Raw genomic sequence first — 9,110 nt, 5'->3', positions numbered from 1 at the left:
CCTTGATTGAACCTGCCCCCACCACCCTCTCAGGAAGTTCGTTCCAGACTCCTGTCATCCTTTGGGTGAAAAACATTTTCCTCACATCACTTTTACTCCTTTTGTTAATTATTTTGAATCTGTTCCCCTCTAGTTATTGATGCTTCCTTGATTGGGAACAGTTTCTCACTATTTACTCTGTCCATACCCCTCAGGATCCTGGATATCTCTATCAAGTTTCCTCTTAGCCTTCTTTTCTCCAAGGAAAACAGTTCCAACCTCTCCAATCTATCCTCATAACTACAGTTCTTCATCCTGGGAATCATTCTTATAAATGTCCTCTGTAGGTAGATTGCAGAAGAAGCTATTTTTCACCCAGTGACTTGTTGTGATCTGGAATGTGCTGCCTGAAAGGGCAGTGGAAGCAGTAACATTCTAAAGGGAATAGGTTAAATATTTAAGAAGGAGAAATTTGCTAGGGTCTGGGGCAAGAGCAAGGGAATGGGACTATTTGGATAACTTTTTCAAACAGTCACCATAAACATGAAGGGCTTTCTGTGCTGTGTGATTCTAAGAACTGGCTTGCTTGGCCACTTCACAGAGAATATAGTGTGGGACTGCAGCTACCGGTAGCCCAAATTGGTTGGGGGTGGTTGATTCCCTTCTTTGAAGGGCATCAGCGAACCAGTTTCATTTTGAGGACAATACAGCAGCTTCCATCGTCTTCTATGTTACCAGTTCAAAACCATAGACACGAGCTTTCAAAGCCACGGACAGTCTCCCCAGGTTGCACCATCAATACACAAGCTACACTGTTAATACCTGAATAAACCTCAATGTACAGTGCCAATACCTATCTGCTGATGACTGCTAGACTGTGTTTACTCCCCATCATGCAGAAGCTCCAAAGTGCAGGCACATAAAACAATTTGTAACAAGGCTAATTTCTTCTTATCAGTTTAAGTAATGCGAAATAACATCAAACTTTATCAAAGGTTGGGGTGGGGTGGTGGTGTGAGCGTGTTAAAAATCAACTGTTCGGCTAATAACATAATTAAGAGTAATTGGATGAACTTTTCTTTCCAACCTGAAGCATTTTATATTGGAGGTGGGTGGGGGAGGAGGGATTTAATGTGCTGTTACAGGATGGGTACTGTACTGGCCACCACCTATCACGAATTGATAGAATCCTAACCCACATTCATACAAAAACAGCAAAACCCTCCAGTGCTGCTTTAAAAAATCAAACTACTGCAAAGAATTACAACTGAATGAAACTTGCTTTCTGTCTTTATTCTTTCTCTCTTCCCTCTGTTCATTGTGTTCTGTTTATATGGTGCCGATTGTGGTGGGAAAGAGATGCTAAGAGGGGTAGCCAAGAGTTTGGTCAGAGTTAGTGGAAAAGTGTCAGTGGCAGGTTTGCCTCTCTGAGGGAAATCAGTGAAGCAGTTGGCTCATTTTCTGTCACTCTCACATCTGTTGGCAGTTATTGAATCTCCACTGTATCAATAATTTGCTTCAGCGTCTACACATCCTGACAGCCTGTCAAAGCTACAGTGTGTGTGATTCTCCACTATGCAGAGTCTCTGAGTTCAAAGAAGAACTTTCAATTATATAGCACCTTTCAAACCCTTAGGATATCCCTAAGTTCTTCATAATTAATTAAGTACTTTTGAAGTGCAGTCATTGTTGAAGCATTGTAGGAAGTACAGCAGCCAACTTGTGCCCAGCAATGTCTTAATGACCAGATAATCTATTTTAGTGATGTTGGTTGAAGAATAAGTAATGATTGCAGGACATTGGGTAAAACTCCTCTGTTCTTCATCAAAATAGTAAAGTTGGATCTTTTACATCCACTTGAGAGAGCAGATTTTAAAAAAAAAATCATTTCCAAAATGTGGGCATCAGTCTAGGCCAGCATTTACTGCCCAGCCCTAATTGCCCTTGAGAAGGTGGTGGTGAGTTGCCTTCTTGAACCGCCGCAGTCCATGTGGTTTAGGTACACCCACAGTGCTATTAGGAAGTGAGTTCTAGGATTTTGACCCAGCGACAGTGAAGGAACGACGATATATTTCCAAGTCAGAATGGTGTGTGGCTTGGAGGGGAACTTGCGTGTGGTGACATGCCCATGCATCTGCTGCCCTTGCCCTTCTAAGTGGTAGAGGTCATGAGTTTGAAAGATCTCAACTGAAAGGTGGCACTGGGAGTATTAGCCTAGATTTTGCACCAAGTCCCTTCTGACTCAGAGGTGAGAATGCTAACCATTGGGCCAAGGCTGATATTCTCACCTCACGTTTATAGTGTTTGACAGATTCATGAGCTTTATAAAACACCTTTCATGGCCTTAGGACAACAGGAAAACTCCCCTGCTCTTCTTCAAAATATTGGCTGTGGGAACATTTATGGCCACTTGAGAGAGCAGGTTTAATTGTCATCCATAGGTCCGTTGGCATCTTTGAGTAACTTGGATGCAGCTGTTCAATGATTTTCACTTTGGGTCTCACATGACATTGGGGACCCAGTTATGGGCTGGAAACAAGGGACGTTATCAGAATCTCAAAGGTGCTGAAATGAGTGGAATGAAGATCAGACAGATTCTCCAAAGATCATGAGTTCAGACCCATCAGTTTCCCAGCTAAGCAGCAAAAACGTCTTCATTTAACCTTTGATTTAAGAATTCAATTTCCATGGTAGTTCAAATTGTAAAGTGAGTAGCTTCCAATTTATTAAGTGGTTAATTTTGCACCATTAATTTGACACTTGCCTCCATCTTTGCCAAGTCATTGCTCGTTGTTAGTCTTGAATCTGGAACACAGTTTTTGCAATGCTTATCTGTTCCTATATAGCCACTGCCCTTGAATTTAGGAGATTGAAGGAGTGATCTAATTGAGGTGCTGATGGAATAGAAAGGAACTATTTCCTCTGGTGGCTGAGTTCAAGACAAAGGGTCAAAACATTAAAATTAGCGCCAGACTAGACTGTTCAGGGGTGACGTTAGGAAGCACTTTTTAACTCAAAGGGGAAGGGAAATCTGGAATTCTCTCCCTCAAAACCTCTTGAGACTGGGGTCAATGAAACATTTCAAAATTAAGGTTAACATATTTTTGGGGAAACATATTCAGTATTATCCATCCAAATGGGTAGAATCACAGAGTTGATGCAGTACAGAACCATTCAGCTCATCGTGTCTGCACCACCTCTCCAAATGAGCAGCTCACCTAGTGCCATTCCCCCACCTTTTCCTCGTAACCCTGCACCTTGTTCCATTTGATAATAGTCTAATTCCCTTTTGAATGTCTCAATTGAACCTGCTTCCACCACACTCTCAAGCAGTGCCTTCCACACCTCAACCACTCACTCTGTAAAGAAAGATAAGATACAGATTGGCCATGATCTAGTTGAAGAGCGGAAGAGACTTGAGGGACTGAATAGCCTTTTCCTGTGTTCCTGAGCTCTAAATTGTTAAAATCCAATAATGAGTGGTATTTATCAACATCATGGGTCATTGAGAGAGTAATTGCAGCTGTAAATTTCAGTCGACAGGTCAGTGACTGATGTTCTTTCTCTTTTCCTTTAAAGATTGTTTCCCATTCATGCTGAAGTCTCATGAATGGGATCTTCCATAGCATTGCTCATGGTAAGTCTGATAATGAGTTTTACAAGATCACGTCATTTATGTCACATGTAACATGTTATTCTGCTGTTACAGTGCTGCTATATCAAGTTTGGGCTCCAGATTGGTAACAGGCAGGCTGTTTTGCCTTTTAAAGATTATTTAATAACTGTAACATCTTAAATCTAGAGAATCTCAGATTGTTCACTCTTTATATACATATGATTAGATGAGATAATCACAAACATATTATACACACTACCAATAACAATCAGAGGATACCTTTCATAAGTGTATTAATCTTGTTGCATTGATTGCAGTCTTGGTTTAAGATATTTCCATTCTTTTACTTGAAAAATTGACCTCTTGGCTTTCCTTCATCTCCCAGCTTACCTCCATTGGGTAGCTAAAATTCTTTCATTATCACTGGATCAAAATTCTGGAACTCCTGAACTAATAGTGCTGTAGGAGCATCTTCACCATACAAACTTTAGCAGGACCTCTGTAATCCCTGAGATCTGTATCCTCCTCCAATTCAGGCCTCTTACACATATCGAATTCTGTTATACCAGCATTGCCGTTCACCCCTTCAGCTCTCTAGGTCCTCTGTTGAATTCCTTCCCTCACCATCTCTGCCTCTATCTTCTTTAAACTCTTCCATTAAGCTTTTGGTCACCTTCCTAATATCTTATTCTGTGACTCAGTGCCAAATTTTGTCTGACAACGCTCCTGTAAAGTTCTTTGTGGAGTTAACTCTATTAAAGACACTGTATAAATGTAAACTGTTGTTGTTTTTCAAGAAGACAGCTCACCAACACCTTCTCAAGGGCAATGAAGGCTAACCTTGCCATTGATGCTAAAGTCCTGAGAATGTATAACAACCCTTGGTAGGTACTGCAATAACTGTTACAAGTGACGACTCATTATAGTAGTGAGCATGAGTGGCTGTTTTATTTTGAGAGCCATCATAGCTGGCCTATCCCTTCTTCAGTGAGCATCCACAGTAGATGTCCATTCCAGCCTATGTGGCCAAGTGTGTGAACCGAACACATAGCCATCTGAGATTGCCACAGACCAAGGATGAAAGTTGGGACCTTCCTGGTAGATACATTGATTAACTTGAAGTTCAAAGATTCACCATGGAACAATAGCGCAGCCTATGTGTTACACATTTTTCCAGACTCATGATAGCAAGTACCAATTGAGGTGTGCATTATGAAGTCAGGATTAGGAGCAGATTTGTCATATGAATGAAATAAACTGTTGACTCTCTCTGACATCTCCAACCAAGTCTTTTGCTCTCTGTCTAAACCCCTCAGGTTTACCAATGACTTCCCATTACTGCTACCATTTTTAAAAACCTGCTCAAAACCTATTGTTCCTCTCTTGCTTTCATTATCTCTCCAAGCGCTGCTCAAGATCTATCACTCGCCTGTGAAGCTCGGGTAGAGGCATTTATAAATTCAAATGGTGCTGCTTCGTTGTTGCAGTTGCTTTTCATGTTGTTGGTGTTGTTGTTGATGTTGATATTGATGTTTCTGTTCCTGTCATTTCTATGCTGATGTTACAAAAGTTGGTGTTGATTCTCATATTGCTGTTGTGCCTATCAATGAAATCACTGTTGCTGTGCAGTTACTATCATTACCAAAAGAAGTTCATCTGTTTAATAAAAGACCAAGAATAACTGATACATAAACCTCCCTTTGATCCAGTATCATTTTACACCTCCTTCCCAGACCTGGGATCGTCCATTCTGTCACACTTGAAGATTTTCATTCACCTGCTCAGTCACGGAGACAGAGTCTTGTGTCCATCTGCAGTCTCATAAGGGGCTAACATGACAAATGACGATGGACTTTTGCAGCCATGTATTAGTGATGTCTTGCAGGGTCAGGTCACAGGGCTTACTTGAAACTCCACAGGTATGGTTTAAGGATTCAGAGCAAATGACCATACGCTAGCTTATGCTAAATCCTGATACTTAAACTATTCTTGTTTGGAGATGGCGGGATTGAGGAGGGGATGGTGGGAAGGGGATATATTGAGATGGGTCTCATAATAAATGTATTCAAGATTCCAGTCCATCAGTCCAAATCTACACAACACTGATAACCTGTTCTTTTTTAAACTGTCAACAGAAGAAGCTGATAGTTGTTGACTCCATGGTTTCACCCAGCCCCATTCCTTCAACTTGCTCCATCCTTCCATCCCCTCCTTCATCCACCAGTCCTCTGTAATGCTGTAGCTCCTTCCACCTCTCCTCACTCATTCAGAAATCTTCTCACTTTTGCGACCAAGCTTTTGGGTTAGCACTGCTACCTACCATCTTTTGTGAAACACTGTGGGACTTGTCCTGTGATAGAGATATGATTTGAATGCAGGAAAAGACTTTTGAATACATTTCTATAGCACTGATAGCAGGATGTCCTAAAGCACTTTATAGCCACCAAAGTACTTTTGAAGTGAACTGTATGGTGAGTCTCTGCCCCGTCATTCCTTTTCTTCATACAAGGGATGTGAACTTTGCTAATCAAAACTCGACTCTAACAATGAGAATGTAAGAGAACAGGGAATTATTGCCCTGCCAGTGTTTATAGAGGCTTGTGGAAGCTAGAAGCAAATCAGAGAGTCTGGACATTCAGCTGAAAGGAGCTGGCATGAGCTTTGTATCGATAAAAGTTGGGCATTTAAACAGATTAGGGGAGTGTTAACTTGTAAAGGACTTTGTTTAGATCACACTTAAAGTCCTGTACACCTTTCTTTAAATTATAAAGGCACTGGAGAAAGTATGCGGAAGGAGTTTGATAAGGTAGGCGTAGAGAAAATATCGCCACTTGTGGACGAGAACAGAACTAGAAATCATAAATTTAAGATAAATTCACTACAGGATTCAGGAGAAACTTCTTCACCCAAAGAATGGTAAGAATGTGGAATGTGGATGGGGGAGGCATGTTGGAGCACAAACACCAGTACAGGCAAAGTGGGCTGAATGGCCTGTTTCTGTGCTATAAGTATGATGTAATACCACCAATATGCAGTTAGAGACTGACCTATAGACTCTGTAGCCACATCTTACATTGACCTGAGAAGGCTGAAGGATTCCTGAGGTTCGGGTAGTCCTTCCAATCACTCTTCCCCTTGCTCCAGATGGGAGTACTTGAAGGATAGGACATCAACTTGGATATGATCTAAGGGTCATGGTGCTGCTACTTGGCACAAAACAGCAGCGGAAAGATGAGTGATGGCTTTGTTAAATCTTGTTTCCTTCTCACTGTAACTTCAAGGACTTTGCATGCAGACTGAGGGAGCAAGAAAGCAATCGGATCTCACATACTTTGTAACTGTCTCCAATCGACTTTGGACTATTGACAAGAATGCACAGCTGCCAGTAGGTTTGCATGTTGCCCCTCTGCCTAGCCACCTAGCCCAGGTGGGAGGTAGAACTATGCCATGTTCCCTGGTGCTCTAGAACAGGCCCTACAGCATCAGAGAGAATACAACAATTTGAAAGTCCGAGGAAAGGGGAATACACCAGCCTCCCAGCCGCGCTTGGGGAATTATCCAGAGTGTGATTCCTAACAGCAGGCAGGAACACCATCTTGTCGACTGCTTCCCTTTCCCTTAAAAGAGGGCAGTGGAGGGGGAGTCTGGTCTCAAAAGAAACGTTGTTTAATTTCACTTCAAAGAATGCAGTGACTCAGGTTCAATCCCTGGGATCAAACAGCTTCCTCAATGGGATTCCTGACAAATAACTGGGGTGGCCTAAAATAGACAGTTATGTTGCAGGAGCCACACACAAAATGCAAGGCAAGGCAAGGAAAAATTCTGTGACACAGCCGAACTCTGATCGCAAAAAGATAGATCAAAAAAAAGAGAACAGAAGCCATGACATATGTACATCTGCAAGCGGCTCTAGAAACAGTTGTGGGAAGGCTCTTTCTTTCTCACTGCCTCTTTTCTTGTCTCTCTGCCTGTCTCTCATGCTCTACTTCTATCTCTCTCTTTCTCACTCTCTCTCTCTCTCTCTGCTGGTCTCTTTGCCTGTCATTTTCTCTCTACTTCTCATTCTTTTTCTTTCTCTCTCTCTCTCAGTGTCTCTCTTGATCATTGTCCATTGTCCCCTGGGTTAGAGAGAGGGAAAATCAGCCAGGGTTCCTGCTCTGGAAGTGAGGGTGCTGGGAGGTGTGGGGAAGGCATGGTTCTCATTCAGATGAGAGTAGTGGGGAGGCAGGGCAGAGTAGAATGTCTGAAGGAATCAGGGAAAGAGAGAGAGGGAGAGTAGGAGAGAGCACACGGCGTCTGTGTGACTACAGCAAGCTCACCCCTACCCTTCCTCTGAATATAGGACCCTGACGTCAGCGTTGCACATGACAAGGAGCTTGAAGCTGTGAGAGTGTTTGTGGAAATTGTACTCACTCCTCAGGAATTTGCAGTCCCCAATCGGAACAGATTCAGGCCCCAGTTCAGGCCCACCCAATTGGGCAGGCTGGAAAAGGCTCCTGTTACCATGGCTGCCGTATCCACTACCCAAACTGGGAGGCATTCTGTCCAAGGCCTTGTGATGGAATGACGTCAGAAGCATAATCCTTACTTAGCAGGCTGCAGTTTGATCTCAATATTCCAACCATTGCCCCTTCCCACCATGTGATCTCATAGATTTCATTCCTGCTGCACACCTGTCTGGAGCTATTATCCTTTATGATATTTCCTTGAACCCTTGAAGAATAACTTCAGTTGCAGTCCATCTTTTCTGGGATCTAAATCATACCCGATTATGAGGCACCCAGCCATCTTTAAACGTAATGGTGCCTTACTGACACAATTTCCCCTCTAGAAATCTCTCTACCTACTGCCATTGTAGAATGTCCTGAAATCTCAGGGCAACGTACATGTTCAAACAGCTGAAGGCCATTCAGTCCCTCAAGCCTCTTCCTAATTAACTAGATCATGGCTGATCTCTATCTACCCACGTTGGTTCCACACTCCTTAATCCCTTTACCTAACAAAAATCTATCAATCTCAGTTTTGAAATTTTCAGTTGATCCCCAGCCTCACCAGCTTACTGGGTTCCAGATTTCCACTAGCCTTTGTGTGAGGAAGTGCTTCCTGACATCAGCCCTGAACAACCCAGCTCTAATTATAATGTTATGTTTGCTCTGGGTTCTCCCACCAAAGGAATGAGTTTTTCTGTCTCCCCGTCAATTACCTTAAACACCTGAATTAGATTACATAATTCAACCTGCTCTCGTAAATTAACCATTTCAGCTCCGCTATTCTGCTAAATCTGCACTGCACCCACTCCAAGACCAACATATGCTTCTTGAGGTGTAGTGTCCATAATTGAATGAAGTATGCTAAATGGGATATAATCAGAACTTCACATAACCATATTCGGACTTCCATCCTTGTGATTTCCAGGTCTCTGAATAATTCTAACATTCCAACAGCCTTTTATATCCTTGCCCTTTTTTACTGCAGCCTCTGGCTCTCCAGAACCTGGTGCATTGATTGGCTGTGA

Source organism: Carcharodon carcharias, chromosome 17 (genome assembly GCF_017639515.1).
Source record: "Carcharodon carcharias isolate sCarCar2 chromosome 17, sCarCar2.pri, whole genome shotgun sequence".
Classification (NCBI taxonomy): domain Eukaryota; kingdom Metazoa; phylum Chordata; class Chondrichthyes; order Lamniformes; family Lamnidae; genus Carcharodon; species Carcharodon carcharias.
This window is presented reverse-complemented; position numbering follows the sequence as displayed.